A 14,631-nucleotide genomic window follows, 5' to 3' on the forward strand; every position below is an offset into this window, starting at 1 on the left:
TGTGATGAGCAACTGGACCTAGGCCGAACCTTTAGTGTTTGGCAACAACATCATGAATGAATCTCAAAATAATTACACTGCATGAATGAAGCCAGATGAAAAAGAGTATATACTGTATGGTTCCATTTTTATAAAATTCTAGGCCATACAAACAGAAAGCAGTCAGTGGTTGCACGGGGATAGGAAGGTAGGAGGAAGGGATGGGATAGAGGGATGACAAAGGGACATGAGGAGACTTTTGGAGGTGATGCGTATGTTCACTATCTTGATTCTTGTGATGGTTTCATGGGTGCATGCATATGCCAAAAATCATCATATTATCTACACTTTAAATATGTGTAGTCTACTGAATAACAATTATAACTCAATAAAGTCGTAGAAAAAAATTAGGCTGACAAGATTAAATAAAAAGTACTATGCAGGCCAGGCACAGTGGCTCATGCCTATAATCCCAGAATTTTGGGAGGCCAAGGCGGGTGGATCACTTGAGGTCAGGAGTTCAAGACCAGCCTGGCCAGCCTCCTCTCTACTAAAAATACAAAAATTAGCAGGGCGTGGTGGTAGGCGCCTGTGGTCCCAACTACTGGGGAGGCCAAGGCATGAGATTCACTTGAATCTGTGGAGACACGGAAAAGGGTCAATCGAGTCTCCCCACTAAGAGCAAGGACACCCACGTCTGTGGCTGGTGCTGTGCCAAGTTCTTTGAATTATCACATCTTCTGCTCCACAAGAAGAACTGTACTATTCAATTAGTTTTATTTGTAAATGAAAATCCAGCCTCCCCACCCGAAACCTTCTCCCCCAGAGTCCCTCCCAATAATCCTGATGAACAAATGAATGAAACAGTTAACAAAACAGATCAAGTGGACTGCAGCGACCTTTAAGAACACAACAGACTCAAAAGGGAAGAGTCCATGGAGGTGGAGGCCCCGCTAGCTAACAAAAGTGGCAGCAGCACTTCCAGCCGCAGCCACAGCAGTATTGCCCCAAGTGGCAGCAGCAGCAGCTCCCCCCACAGGTACCTCAGCGATCACAACCTCTCTGCCTCAACTCGGGGACCTGACAACACTGGGCAACTTCTCCATGATCAACAGCAACGTCATCATGTAGAACCTCCAGAGCACCAAGGTGGTGGTGTCCCAGTTCTCCCAGAAAGCGAGGTGCAGCGGGGCTTCCGGGGGCAAGCTGGCGGTCCCAGCCCTCATGGAACAGCTCCTAGGTCTGCAGCAGCAGCAGGTCCACTAGTTGCAACTGATCGAATAGATTTGTCACCAAATATTGCCGTTGGCTTCTCAGAATGCAGACTTGCCAACATCTTCTCGTCCTTCTCAAGGTACTTTACAAACATCTGCCAACCCCTTGTCCATGCTAAATTCCCATTTATCTCAGCAGCTGGCAGTAGCAGCTGGAATGGCACAGAGCCTCACCAGCCAATCTGCCAGCATTAGTGGTGTGAAACAGTTACCCCAATCCAGCTACTTCAGAGTAATTCTGGCAACACCATCATTCCATCCAACAGTGGCTTTTCTCCCAATATGAACATATTGGTGGTGTCAGTTACCACCCTGTCCTCGGAAAAAGTGGATTCAAGTGCTGCGGTCTCCCATGTCAGTAACCCAGCAGTCTCATCATCATCCTCACCAGCTTTTGCAATAAGCAGTTTATTAAGTCCTGCATCTAATCCACTTCTACATCAGTTGGTCCCCGCTAACTCGGTTTTCCCCAGCCCTTTGCCCGACATCAGAACAACTACAGAGGATTTAGACTCCTTGTCTGCCTTGGCCCTGCAAAGAAAAAGCAAGCCACCAAATGTCACTGCCTTTGAAGTGAAAAGTACTTCTAATGAAGCATTCTTCAAACACAAGTGCAGATTCTGCACAAAGGTCTTTGAGAGTGACAGTGTCTTACAGATCCACTTGCATTCCCATACTGGAAAGAGGCCATTCAAGTACAACATCTGTGGGAATGGGTTCTCCACCAAGAAGAATCTGAAAGTCCACTTTCAGTGCCACAAAGAGAAATACACTCATACCCAGATGAACCCTTATCCTGTGTCTGAGCATTTGGACAATATCCCCATGAGTACCCGCATCCCGTATGGCATGTCCATCCCTCCAGAGAAGCCAGTCACCAGCCGGTTAGACACCAAACCAGTCCTGGCTACTCTGACCACTTCAGTCGGCCTTCCATTGCCCCCAACCCTCCCAAGCCTCATACTCTTCATCAAGACAGAAGAGCCAGCCCCCATCCCCATTAGTCATTCTGCCACCAGTCCCACAGGTTTAGTCAAAAGTGACTCCAGGGTCGCCGAGCAGGCCACAAGAAACCTAGGTGGGCTCCCGGAGGAAGCTGAAGGGTCCACTCTGCCATCCTCCAGTAGCAAAAGCAAAGAGAGCGATGTGGTCACCAACTCAGTCCTGACAGTGAGCAGTAGTGCCCTAAGCTCCCCAGCAGCAGACTGGGGCCCCCTGGGGAAGCACCACCACCTTCACCAACCCTTTGTTGCCACTCATGTACAAGCAGTTCAAGGCCAAGTTTCCTTTTGGGGGACTCTTGGACTCAGCCCAGGCATCAGAGACATCCAAGCTTCAGCAACTGGTAGAAAACTTTGACAAAAGGCCACTGACCCCAGGGAGTGCATCATCTGCCACCCAGTTCTCAGCTGTCAGAGTGCCTTGTAAATGCACTATCAGACACACATTAGGGAGGGGCCTTTTAAGTGTAAGATCTGTGGCCAGGTTTTCATCACAAAAAGGAATCTTAAAACCCACTACAGGGTCCATCGTACTGTGCCCCTGCTCAGAGCCCAGCATTCCTGCCCCATCTACCAGAAGTTGACAGATGAACACTGTCATCCTGCAGCAGCACACTCGAATGCATATGGGAGGCCAGGTCTCCAACACCCCAGTCCCCAACAGTTACTCCGAGTCCACGGAGTCTGACACAGGCTCCTTCAATGAGAAAAATGTTGATGACCTAGACAAACTCTCCAGTGAAAAAATGGAAGACTGTCCTGAGGGCAGCTTCCCTGATATGCCCATGTCTGCAGAAAACTTCCAAGACAGCTTATCTTCTTCACCTTTGCCCCTAGAAATGTTGAGCATCACTTCTTTGGAAAATCAGATGAAGATGATGAATGCTGACCTAGTGGAGCAGCTGTGGACCAGCCTGAAGTCAGTGGAGAATGGGTCCATCCAGGATGATGTCCTGATCAATGATTCAGCCTCAGTGGGTGATGACATGGAGAGCCAAAGTGCTGGCAGCCCAGCCATCTCAGAGTCTACGTCTTCCATGCAGGCTCTGTTCCCATCCAACAGCACCCGGGAGTTCCATAAGTCACCCAGCGAAGAGGAGAAACCACAGAGAGTGGTCCCAGGCGAGTTTGCCAATGGTTTGTCTTTCATTCCAGTGAATGACGGGGCTTTGGATCTGACATCTAGTCACATACAGAAAATCATCAAGGAAGATTCTTTGGGGACCCTCTTCCCTTTCGGAGACCAGGGTAAATTTAGAAACACTACTTGCAGCATTTGTGGCAAAATATTTGCTTGACAGAGTGCCTTGGACATTCAGTATAGAAATCATACAAAAGAGAGACCTTTTATTTGCAGTTTGCAATTGTGGCTTTTCCACAAAGGGTCATTTGAAGCAGCATGTGTTGACACATCAGATGCAAGATCTACCATCACAGCTCTTTGAGCCCAGTTCCAACCTTCGCCCCAATCAGAACTCTGTGGTGATTCCTGCCAACTCGTTGTCATCTCTCAGCAAAACGGAGATCAATGGCTTTGTGCATATTTCTCCTCGGGACAGTAAGGACACCCCCACCAGTCAATCCCTTCTGGGCCTCTGTCTTTCTCTGCCACATCCCCAGTTCTGCTCTTGGCTCTGCCCGGGAGAACTCCCAAGTAGCACTACTGCAACACATGTGGCAAAATCTCCTCCGCGTTGAGTGCCCTGCAGAACTCACACTGGAGAGAAACCCTTTGCTTGCACTATTTGTGGAAGAGCTTTCACGACAAAAGGTACACAAGGTACACATGGGCACTCACATGTGGAATAACACCCCTGTGTGACAGGGTAGGCAGCTCTCTGGGGATGGGCCCATGGCATTTCTAGGAGGCAATCCCATCAAGTTCCCAGAAATGCTCCGTAAGGATTTGGTGGTAAGATCAGGAAGTGCGGATCCTTCCAGCTTCAGAATGCAGCACCGCATTCTAACGGGTTGATGATGAAGGTCAACAGAATCTCCGTCATTCAGAATGGTGGCATCCTCCAATTCCTGGAAGCCTTGACATTGGAAACAGCTCACCTGTTAGTGGGCTGACAGGAAATCTGGAGAAGCTCCAGAAGTCAGAGCCCACTGCTTCTCTGGCCAGACTGGAGAAAATGGCAAGCAATCAGAAGAGAACCAACTTGCGCTTCACCTGCTTCATGGAGGACAAGTTAAAGCAGCTCTGACTGGAAACATAGCATTCATTCTTGTTCAGAATACAACCTATGGTGGCCTCCTACTCCTTGCCCCCATACCCCTTCCTTCTGGTTCCCCAGATCTATGAATTACAACATTATGAAGACATTCTTTTGTACCTTGTTCAACTTTGGAGTTCTAAGAAAGCTTATTTATTAGCGATATAACCTTGCTTTGCAAACGGAATGAAAGTATTAACTTTGGTCTTCTGTATTGTGGACTAAATACTAATTAACTAGAGTGCTGTAAACTTGCTGTGATATTTATGGCAATTGCAAGTTGCCCTGCTAGGCAGTCGTAATCTGGCATTAACTTATTTTTTATATCCAGTTTAATATGAATCTGGTGTTGACGCAATGCCTCGGTGATGCATTAGATCTCTAATAAAGTCTGTATATAAATGTACACTTTGATCCCGCTGGAAATTTTTATCAGCAAACACATTGTCTAATCTTTCAAAACAGATTTAAGGAAAGGACTGAAAGTACAGACTGAACAGTGTGGTTGACAGGTTTGTTTTTTTATTTTTATTCAAAAATTCAACCTTTTTTTGTTTTGTAGATTTAACCATTTCCATTTTGAATTGCTATTTGTATTGTGCTTTTTACATGCATCATCTTCAATATTGATACATTTCTGCACAGTGATAAGCACGCAGAATTCTTTAGAGAAACAAGTGTTGTTTTGGTAGTTGAACTGAGACGTAACATTTTGCCGTATAGGTATATTCACGGTAGAAAATTTGTGCTAGAATTTCACAAGGCTGCTAAGCATAGCATCTTGAACAACATTCAGTAGAGAAAAATGTAAATGCTCTTGTATATACAATAAGAAATGTCACTTTCATTCAAATGTACATATGTTCCTTACAAGAGATCTTACAATTAGATCTCTTGTATTGAGAGATTTGATCTCTTCTTCTTGATCAAGAGTGCAGGGATAGTGTTTATTTTGCATTAGATATGGAAGAAAAATAATGGACTGTTATATGCACTTTCTTGGAAAGTTGAAAGGAAAGGGGAGGAGTTCAGTTTCATTTAATACTTATTAACAACAGATAAACTGTAATTTTACTCAAGCAGTCAAATACATTTTTTTGCAACAGAAAAAAAAGCCCTGTGCAGTTTCCAAAGGGAAGTTAAACTTGCAGGTTATAGAGATGTCAAAGCAAACTACAAAAATAATAAAATAAAATAAAAATAGGCCGGGCACTGTGGCTCACGCCTGTAATCCCAGCACTTTGGGAGGCTGAGGAGGTGGATCGCCTAAGGTCAGGAGTTCGAGACCAGCCTGGCAACATGGTGAAACCCCATCTCTATTAAAAAACAAAAATTAGCTGATTATAGTGGCGCGAGCCTATAATCCCAGCTACTCAGGAGGCTGAGGCAGGAGAATCGCTTGAACCTGGGAGGCAGAGGTTGCAGTGAGCCAAGATTGTGCCACTGCACTCCAGCCTGGCGACAGAGTGAGACTCTATCTCAAAATAAATAAATAAAAATAAAGATAAAAAATAGGGATGTCAAAGCAAAATTACACTCTAAAAATACACTGTTCTAAACTTCATCATAACTGGAAAAAACTGTAATCGGTATTTACATGGCAAGAGTGAAATGCAGTTCCGCATCTAGTAGGCACTGGTTCAATAAAACTGAAGTAAACCTTGGGTGGAGGCTTGAGCCTATTCCCTCCTTTGCTGGTTCACTGGGCTAACATTAGTCTCTTCTGAACCTGAAATCAGTGCGTTCCTTAAGTCTCTTCATTCATTCTCTGCTCTCTCCAAGATTCTTTATGCTCAGGCTGTGATTAGCCCAAGGACAGGACTATGTTTCTCTCCCAAGCTCCCATCCTATATCACTACCTGGATGTTCCCATTCAGATGTCCTGAAATCACATTAAATGCAATATGTCCCCAATTCAGTTTCTTCTACAAACTTTCGCAGTTCCCAAGTTGTGCACAATCCGGTCTACTCTGTCCCCTGTTCTCAGATATCTTGTAAGCAAGGGATTACCAGTGGGTCATGATGAACTGGATGAACATGGGGAGCTGTACAGGACATTGAGCAACTGCAGTGTCCACAGCACACCTGGAAGGCCATCTGTCACTTATGCCACCTAGATGAGAGCCCTGGTGTCTTAAAATCTACCTTCATGTGTATCCTGTAGATTTCATTCAGGAGGGTGGGAAACAGCAGGAACAGAATGCTGGCTTCAGATGGTGACAGTCTTGAGGCCACTGATGTTCTGGTCAATATACAGTTTTCAGCTCTGCTACAAAGAGTTTCAAATGAAAGTAGGGAGTTTGGGGGTCTATTCTCATTTGTACCCTGTATATTTGTGTGGTGCTTACCCAGGGCTCAGGATGGGAGTACTGGGGCCTCTGGCACAGGGTCTCTCAGGCACCCCACTAACATGGGATCAGAAGGGACGGCTGCTTTCCCTTGGCATCTGGACATGTACCCCTGTAAATTGCATGTTGGTGTGGGGTCCCTCAGTCTGGGGACAGAATTCTCCCCATACAAACTTCCCATTAAGTGAAACAGGACCTTCAATGTCTGCAAAGCACCAGGGGGGCTGTACCAGTTCATCATACAGGCTCCTAGAGACATTTCTAACATTTTTTTTCCCAAGAACTGGGACGCTCCTGGCCTTCCCAACAATGAGCGTGGCCTCCGCAGGGCAGTGGCCCAGAACAGAGTCTACTGCAGCCCGCAGGCCTGCAAGCACAGCCTTGGGGCTTACAGGAGCTCTGTGAGTGTCAGGCTAATCCCTGAAGGGAGGGAAGAACAGAGGGAGGTCTCTCAGCCCACTGGTGAGGAGATTGGCTGGGGCAGCTGGCTTCATGGTGCATTTGGGTATACCCCAGCTGGGCCCACAGAAGACACATTCATTTATTGATGTATATGATGCATACCCTATATTACCAGAGTAATTTACAGGTTGTGAAGCATGCCATTTCATATATCGCTTCATCTTCACAAACACTAGTGAAGTTAGAATCATTGCTCCGATTTTTCAAATGAGGAAACAAGCTCAGAGAAGTCCAATGGCTTGTCCCTATCACACAGCCTGATGGAGAGAAGTCACAAAAATACCTCTACCTTCTCACTGGCCGATAGGCTGGTGCTACATTTGGTTCCCATTTGCGAGTTAATTAAATAATGTTTGCATTTATAATTGCACTATTACAGACAATGAAGAGAAGCTTTGGGGGGAAAGTTGCCTTTCTAAATCTCTCTTTCTTTCTCTCTTTCTCTCTTTGCCCCTCCCTCCTTTACTTCCCACTGAACTACATAGCACAATTGTTTCCTGCCCCAAAGTGCAGGCAACTAATTGTGCTATGAAGTGTTCTTAAATGCAAAGCAGATCTGAAGAAAAGGTTTGTTGAGTAGGGAAAAGGTTTGGTATGCACACAATCATACAGCTTCATGTCTATAACCACAATGCCTGAGTTCCACCATCGGAAATTAAGATCATGGGATAAGAATTTTACACTGGCCCAATAACATTATCTCCAGATTCAAAAATTGGTCTTAAAAGCCATATGTTTTCAGATATTATCAATCCCACAAAGACATGAAAGGGCTTATTTGTTTGTCAGCCCTGAAAGTTTGTTGCAGAGAGAACTGGAAGGCCACGAGAGAAGACTATAGCTGCTGGGAGGAAAGGAAAGTTCTAGACCTTGAATCCCAGCCCCAGGAGACCAGGCAGAACCACAGCGGTGGCAGGAGGTCATTGGATACTGGGAGGCAGGGAGGCTCAGAGAGGAGAGACAGAGGAGGGATACAGGAAGACAGGCCTGTGTGGGGGCCACAGGCCAAGTGTTGTAGAGAACAGAGCCCACAACAGATCACCCTGAATTCAGGCTGAGGCTCAGTCACTTCTGCCTATGACACAGTCCTCCCTTTCCACATCTGTTTCCATAAAGCTAAAATGAGGATAGTCAGATACGTATGAGGGTAGTGGTGTGGGTGAAATAAGATGCTATGTGTGGAAGTCATTTGAAAATTGTCAGATGGGCTGGGCACAGTGGCTCACACCTGTAATCCCAACACTTTGGGAGGCGGAGGTGGGCGGATCACCTGAGGTCAGGAGTTTGAGACCAGCCTGACCAACATGGTAAAAGCCCATCTCTACTAAAAATACAAACATTAGCTGGGCGTGGTGCCGAGCGCCTGTAATCCCAGCTACTCAAGAGGCTGAGGCAGGAGAATCGCTTGAACCCAGGAGGCAGAGGTTGCAGTGAGCTGAGATGGCACCATTGCACTCCAACCTGGGCAACAAGAGCAAGACTCTGTCTCAAAAAACAAAACAAAAAACAAAACAAAACAAAAAACAAAAAGAAAAGTTTCAGATGCTCTACACACACACATAGAAATAGTTGAATGACAGGGGCTTGCCAGAAGCCCCTGATCCCTGGTTGTGCGTGCGTGTGTGTGTGTGCACGTGTGTGTGTGCACGTGTGTGTGCATGCATGTGTGTGTGTGTGTGCACGTGTGTGTGTGCGCGCATGCGTGTGTGTGTGTGGTGTGTGTGTGTGTTAGAGAGAGCGAGAGAGAGAGAGAAAGAGAGAGAGAGAGAGAGAGAGAGAGAGAGAAACTTCCACAGGGACCTCCAGGCCATTCATTCTTCCACAAGGATATACAGAAGCTGACCCCTGTCCTGCTGGCACCAAGATGTCTGACGCTGGGCAGTTCAGAGTGTAACTTTGCCTTCTGGTGTGAGATCACACAAACAGCACTGGGCCCTGCAGAAAATACCCACAGGCCCTTGGAGTCACAGTCTCAATAGTTCCAAACACTCATGCACTGTGCCCTATGTACTCCAGTTTTAAAAATAGAGTCTTAACCTCTAAACTGGCTATACTAGACCCAGATTAAAGTGAGTGCTGTTTAGAATAAATACTTCAATCTTATTAGGATTGATAATATCTAACAACGGCCGAGGTGCTACAATTGCAGCACTCTGGGCCAAGGTGGGAGGACTGCTTGAGCCTAGGAGTTGGAGGTTACATTGAGCTATGATCTCACCACTGCACTCCAGCCTGGACAACAGAGCAAGACCTTGTCTCTAACACACATATATATACACATACATATAAACAAGTGGGCCAGAGGCAGTGGCTTAGGTCTGTAATCCCAACACTTTGGGAAGCTGAGGCAGGTGGATCACTTGAGGTCAGGATTTCGAGACCAGCCTGGACAATATGGTAAAACCCCGTCTCTACTAAAAATACAAAAATTTTAGCCATAGGAGTGATGGCACATGCCTGTAATCCCAGCTATTCAGGAGGCTGAGGCCCAAGAGTTGCTTCAACCCAGGAGGTAGAAGTTGCAGTGAGCCAAGATCACGCCACTGCACTCCAGCCTGGACAGCAGAGCCAGACCCTGTCTCAAAAAAACAAAAAAAAAGGGGGGGGGTGTGTCAGAATGATGTTTAAATTTTGAGATAACATTATTGGAAGAGTGCAATAACTGACATTGAAAAGGACACTGATTTGTTTCTAAATCATAAAGTTTTATGGATTGTCTTGTGCATAAAACATTTTAGCAGCCAGTTGCGGTGGCTCATACCTGTAATCCTAGCACTTTGGGAGACTGAGGCGGGTGGATCACTTGAGGTCAGGAGCTCAAAACCAGCCTGGCCAACATGGCGAAACCCTGTCTCTACAAAAAATACAAAACATTAGCAGGGTGTGCTGGCCGGGGCCTGTAATCCCAGCTACTCTGGGGGCTGAGGCAGGAGAGTCGCTGGAACCCTGAAGGCGGAGGTTGCAGTGAGCCGAGATCGCGCCACTGTACTCCAGCCTGGGTGACAGAGCGGGACTCTGTCTCAAAAAATAAAATAAAATTTTTTAGCTGGTTTGTTGTCATCTCTAGCCAATGATTGTAACCGCTGTACTGTAACCTCCAATGAAAAAGGACAACTCCAACTGAGAAATCCCCCTCCTTTCCCCTAAACTTTCTTATCAAAGCCTTCCAACTTGTAACAGACTCTTAACACCAACTTTTTGTTGGTGTGTCTTCCCAGGTCAATCCTCACATTTGACTTCCAATAAACCTTTATGAAATTATTTCTGCCTCAACAGCCTTAATTTTGGTCAACACAATGATTATTAAACTGTCAAACAAGGGCCGGGCGCGGTGGCTCAAGCCTGTAATCCCAGCACTTTGGGAGGCCGAGACGGGTGGATCACGAGGTCAGAAGATCGAGACCATCCTGGCGAACACGGTGAAACCCCGTCTCTACTAAAAAATACAAAAACTAGCCGGGCGAGATGGCGGGCGCCTGTAGTCCCAGTTACTTGGGAGGCTGAGGCAGGAGAATGGCGTAAACCCGGGAGGCGGAGCTTGCAGTGAGCTGAGATCCGGCCACTGCACTCCAGCCCGGGCGACAGAGCGAGACTCCGCCTCAAAAAAAAAAAAATAAATAAATAAAAATAAAAATAAACTGTCAAACAAAAAGAAGACTCCACTTTGTCACCAAAATCAAAATCAAGGGTTAAATTTGTGAGGGGGGTGGGGACAGGGGGGTAGCAGAGAGATCCAGCCACTCCTCTGAGATACTCATGACGGTCACTGCTAGAGTCTGTACCTGCGGCACCTTTTGTACCCTCTGTACCAGCTGAAAACCAACCATGATATTCTGATATAATAAGAAATGCACATTTAGACTTCATCTCCTGTTCCTGGCACCGAGTTTCTAAAACCCTTGTAATTTCCTGAGTGACAGGGATGGTAGAAGCATCTTTTGTTATAATATTTGGCCTTAGTCCCCGGTTCCTAACACAAGGCTCTTGGAATCTCTGGAGTGATGACTGTCTTCTGTACGCTACTAATATGACTGGTGGCTGAGAGTGCTAGGTAGCTTCAGGATGGGCTGGTCACCGGAAAACTACGGCAGGATTAGAGGATTAGGACTTTCCTCCCCACCTGCAACCTCTAAGGAGGAGAGAGGGGCTAGAGATTGAGTCGATCACCAATGGTCAATGGTTTAATCATAACGAAGCCTCCATAAGAACCCATAAAGCACCAAAAGACTTCCAGGGTTTTAATCCATTTCCCAACTATTTAATTTTGGGCAAGTTGCCTAAACTCTCTGTGCTTCAGTTTCACTCTCTGTAAAATGGGGAAATAAAGGCACCTTCCTGACAGTGTTGCTGTGGAGATGAAATGATTTAGCGCAGATAAAGTGTCTGTAACAGAGCCCAGCTGCCCATTGAGAGTTAGCTCTTACTATTAACCGAGGCCCTCGGGACAATGGCTTCCGCCACAGATAGACAGGGTTTGAGCCTTGAATTCATTATCCACTAGTTGAGTGACCTGGAAGCAAGATCACATATCATCTCTGTGCCCCAGTTGCTTTATCTGTAACACAGAGGTCATAATGGGGCCAGCACCTCCTCAAAAGATATTGTGAGAATGAAGTTAGAAAATTTCCGAAAAGCAGTTAGCACATCCCCAGCACTAAATACCTGAACAACAGCAAGAGTGTTCCTAATTAATTAGCTAAACTGATGCTATCTGGCGAGCCCAGTGTCTCTTCTTGGGTAAGTCAGTGCTGTTCCACTTGCCTGGTGTCTTAGTGGTTTTGTGTTGCTATTACAGAATACTTGAGACTGGGTAATTTATAAAGAAAAGGAATTTATTTCTTACGGTTCTGGAGGCTAAGTTCAAGGTTGAGGGGGCACATCTAGGTAGGATGGTCTTGCTGGTGGGGACTCTCCGAGAGTCCTCAGGCGGTGCAGATAGGTATGGTATCACATGGCAAGGGGGCTGAGTGTGCTAATTAAGGTCTCTTTTCCTCTTCTTATAGGGCCACCAGTCCCACTCCCATGGTAACCCGTTAATTCATTAACCGTTTAATCTATTCATGACGGCAGAGCCTTCATGGCCCAATCACCTCTCAAAGGTCTCACCTCTCCACATTACCAAATTGGGAATCAAACTTCAACATAAATTTTGGAGAGGACAAATACTCAAACCATAGCAGTGACCTGTCCTCTCTGAGTCTCATTCAAATGCCCACCTTGGAGGACATCTGTGCATCTTAGTGACGTTTGCAATGTGCCTGGCTCCCAGCCATTCTTCAACAAGAGTTTTCTGAGAATCTGCTATGTGTCTGAGTGCTGTTCTAGGTGCTAGGGATACAACAGAGAACAAAACCAACAAAGTGCCTGACTCACCCCAGAGGCTACAGTAAAACTCTGGAGCCCAGACCAAACTGGCAGAAAGTTAAGAATTCTTCCTGAACTCAGCATCCCAGATTTCCAGGCTATGGTCAAGACCAGGTGGTAAAAATGTCTCCTTTCCAAGTTTAGATTAACAGGAGAAAACATTTGTATGAAGTTAGTTCTCTGGGTTTGTGTGACTTTGATCATTTCTTATTGATCCATCTCTCTCTCAAAGGGTAGCCACAATATTCTTTTGTCTCTGTCTTTTGTGTCACTTGCCATAAGAGGAAGAATCATAGGGTAAAATGCAGGCATACATCCTATAACCCTGTTGTTTGAGGCAGTCTCACAGATTGGTGAGTTTACAGTTCTCACCGGACCAGTTTCCATTTGAACCAACTTTGCTGTGGGTCACCAATGTTTTAAAAAGATGAGATTTTTCTTCCATCTTATCTTGTGTCTTGAGAGCTTGGCTTGGATCCAGTGAGAGCACGTTCTCCCTGGTTTTTCTGCTGGAGTTGCAGGTTGTTGGGCTTGCATCTGTAGGTGGTGAGCTATCAGGATGAGGACCCGAGATACTTTGCCTAGCAACTGTGCCAATTTTCAGAGCTGAGTCTGCGTCTTTTCTTTGCCGCCTATTTGTGCTAGGGAAAGTCCTATCCCAGTATTGCCTACCTGGTGTCACAGATTAGTGGGTCTGTGATTGAAGGTGTCTCACTTTTGTGGAAGACTGGAGTTTCCTTACCACCTGTGACAACGAACGTCTTCATATTCCATGTCTATCTTTGGGAGTGACCTATTCGGAATCACAGGGGCAACATCATCTGCACCCATTTCAGGGATGTCTCTTTTGTCCATGATAAAAACTTATTCTCAGCCTGGAAATTTGCCTCTGGGTCTTTCCATCAAAAGGCTTTACGGTTTCTGGGAGTAGATGTATCATTCAGAGGTCCTATCCACTGATGGCCAGACACAGATCCTTTGGTTTGACATCTAAAATAATCTTTAGAGAGCTCTCATCCGAAACAAATATCCTCTTGGTACCTATGGAAAGATCAGATGCAAAGAAGAAAAAAAGAAATGGGAGAGTGCACTTCTGAGAGCAAAAACCCCCTTAACTAGATTAGGAAGCAGAAATCAGACTTAGAATAAAAGTTACGAATTACCAAAGACACTCAGGAAGGTGTGGGACTTATACAAACACTGATAGCCAGCAACCAGCTAACAAAGCCCCCCAACCTCTGACCCCCCAAGAATACACAGCAAGGTTGTTTTACTGCCCCTCACTCTATAACCAGTCCCCACCAGCTCCAGGCATTCCCACGCAATTCCCTTTGTGGATGCATTTTGGACCCCCACCACAAAGAAATCTGCACTTTCTAAAAAACTGTAAGTAACAATTGCCCTGGGTTTCCAACGGTAAGCAAATGTGCCCCTAAATCCCTTCTCAGAGAAAACTTACAACTTTTCTCTGTCTCTTGGAGTTGTAAATCTTACCATATTTTAAAAATGTAAACATCCAGGCCTGGTGCGGAGTCTCACATCTGAAATCCCAGCACTTTGAGAGGCCAGGGCAGATTGATCCCTTGAGCCCAGGAGTCCGAGACCAGCCTGGGCAACGTAGTGAAAAGTCCATCTCTACAAAAAAAATGCAAAATTAGCCGGGCATGGTGGGGTGCACCTGTGGTCCCAGCTAATGAGGTTTAATGAGGTATTATTTATACCCTTATTAAACAGGTAACCTTAATTTGTTCATCTGCCAAACACACTATTTGGATTTGACTATTGTATATAAACTAGTGAGCTTTTTATTACTACTTTTGCCTGATTCATAGCTAAAAATTTTAAATGAAAGCTATAAGATCTCTATTTGCATTTGCCTGTACATTTGTCTATGTATGTATGTATATATGCTATGTATATGTGGTATTTTCTACCTTGCAATAGTACTGTCAAAATTAACTCATAAAATCCTGTAAAAGAGCTCTGC

General features: G+C 45.6%; 1 pseudogene; it reads left to right on the forward strand.

Annotated features, from left to right (window-relative positions):
• Nucleotides 1-632: 632 nt before the first annotated feature.
• Nucleotides 633-4,461, forward strand: LOC105493966 (sal-like protein 1 pseudogene; annotated as a pseudogene).
• The last annotated feature ends 10,170 nt before the right edge of the window (nucleotides 4,462-14,631 follow it).

The sequence above is a fragment of the Macaca nemestrina genome, chromosome X (genome assembly GCF_043159975.1).
Source record: "Macaca nemestrina isolate mMacNem1 chromosome X, mMacNem.hap1, whole genome shotgun sequence".
NCBI lineage: Eukaryota > Metazoa > Chordata > Mammalia > Primates > Cercopithecidae > Macaca > Macaca nemestrina.